Below are 2,331 nucleotides of genomic sequence, written 5' to 3'. Positions count from 1 at the left end.
TAGCATAAGAAGCATGGCTTCTTCTTATTCTTGATGTAAGATTATTTCATATAATATGTTAATCTGAAATTCTAATAAGGAATGTTATTATTGAAAAGAATACAACTTTATGTAATATTTTTAAGAATATATTATTAGGCATGTTTTTATTGAATGCCCATTCTGTACTTCATCATTTACTTCATAGGCCTGTAGAAAAATATGATTTGCCTACTTTCTTAGACACAGAAAATTGTAGGAGCAAAAAATAGATTCAGGCCTAATATGTTCAATATGAAATCAGCACACTGATGGAAAGATGTATATTGACTAATCTTAATCTGCCAGCACTTTGAAAGTCCCACATCTGGCTGGGCGGTGGTGGCGCACGCCTTTAATCCCAGCACTTGGGAGGCAGAGGCAGGAGGATTTCTGAGTTCGAGGCCAACCTGGTCTACAGACTGAGTTCCAGGACAGCCAGGGCTACACAGAGAAACCCTGTCTCAGGAAAAAAAAAGAAAAAGAAAAAGAAAGTTCCATTCAGGAGTTTGGGCTTTGTGGGGTAGGTGGTGGGAAGCCTCATAGTTTCCCTTGCAGTTTTATGCTATTTCCTGAGAACAGGAGGGACTGATATGGTAAATTGGTAGATTAAGGGCTTGAACCAGCATAAGCTGGTATTTTTGTTTGATGGTTTTAATATTTTGGGGATGGGTTGGGGGGGTAGGAGTGAGAAGTCAGAGACAACTTGTAAGAGTTGGTCCTCTGCTTCTACCATGTGGGGGCCTAAGGATTGAATTGAGTCATCAGGCATGATAAGCAAGTGTCTTTTCCTGCATGTACCATTCCCTGCATGTTCATCCCACATGTAGGGTTATGACGTTCAAGAGGGAAAGTTGAAAGCAGATACAGTGGGGATTAGTCTTTAAAACCAGTTCAGTCTGTTGCAGATTCTTGGTGTAGAGGGTTTCATTTAGGGTGTTGATTTCGTGTGGAATATCAAAACTGTAAGAGACACACTTGAAATGCAGGACTAGTAGGGAAGCAGGAGAGCGGAGTTGACTGCACTTGTGTGGATAAATTACTGAGGAACTGAGAGCACTGACATAAAAAATTACAAAAGAATTGCCACCTTCTGTGCCAAACACTAAGCAGTCAGGGACATGAAAAGGAAGGTCCTATTCTATTGGCAGGAACCAAGGTTTGTACCAGGACTTCTAACTTGGATGATTAAAATATGGAACATGAGTGCGATAGTAAGTAGATTTGATAGGTGGGAGAGAAGCAGGTTGTGGGGGAAAGGCCACAATATGCTTCTGTCAGTGGATATATACATTTAAAAAGTAGGTCTTTTAACTAGTATACACTAAATTAGGCTTCATTATGCCATTTTTCAAACAAATTATTTTTGTGTTTTCTTTACTTGTGTCCCATCCTGTCCCTCCTTTCTCCTCCTACTCCTAGTAGCCCCCTTTCCAGTTATGTCCCATGTGATCTTTTGCTCTTCCTCCTTCCTGTTTTATATCTGTTCCACTCTTACAGCCCCTCATTTTCATGCATACAAACATTAAATGTCACGATCCAGATATGGAGGAGAGCATGAGATGCTTGTTTTTTCTGAAGCTGAATTGTCTCATTTAATATAAAAAAATAGACCTTAATGGCTGAAAATAATTTTACCTTGTAAATAAGTATTTCATTCTTGGAATCTCTAGAGTTCTGCACATTCAGAAGTATACATTGACAGTTACTTGGTCTACAAATCTGTATTCACTTGGTCCTTTTTTTTTTTAAACTTTTTAAATTCATTTTGGTTTTTTAAAGACGGCATCACTCTGTAGCACAGGCTGGTCTAGGACTCACAATCTTCTCGCCTTCATATCTCAAGTGCTGCAATTACAGACACTCGCAACTATGTATAGCTGTGTGTAACTTATATCTTTTCATATATTTATTTTCTACAGTTTAGTGAATTTTGATATTTGCCTCTAATGTTCCTTTTTTGAAGGGTTTTTCCATCATAATGGACAGAAATTTAATACTAGACTTCAGAGAAACACATGTCATAAACTAAGATTTTTATTTAATTTTAAACTGGTCATGGAAGATTGTTGTTGGGGAAATAGTGATATTTTTAGATTTTGAATTTGGTGTGTTAGGTCCTAAGATTTTCAAAGATTGCTTTAAGACTCAATTCTTGCTGAATGTGGTAGCTCATGCCTTTACTTTAATCCTAGCACTCTGGAGGCAGAGACAGGCTGGCAGATCTCTGAGTTCTAGGTCAGCCTGGTATATATGGTGAACTCCAGGCCAGGTAGAGCTATTTACTGAGATCCTATCTCAAAAATGTTAAAA

General features: G+C 38.1%; 1 protein-coding gene across 14 annotated transcripts in view; it reads left to right on the top strand.

Moving 5' to 3' along the window:
* Positions 1 to 2,331, top strand: part of Emsy (EMSY transcriptional repressor, BRCA2 interacting) — a 73,785-nt gene that overhangs the window by 41,865 nt on the left and 29,589 nt on the right. The gene's annotated exons all lie outside the window — the stretch shown is intronic.

This window comes from Mastomys coucha, unplaced genomic scaffold (genome assembly GCF_008632895.1).
Source record: "Mastomys coucha isolate ucsf_1 unplaced genomic scaffold, UCSF_Mcou_1 pScaffold21, whole genome shotgun sequence".
Taxonomy (NCBI): Eukaryota; Metazoa; Chordata; class Mammalia; order Rodentia; family Muridae; genus Mastomys; species Mastomys coucha.
This window is presented reverse-complemented; position numbering and strand designations above follow the sequence as displayed.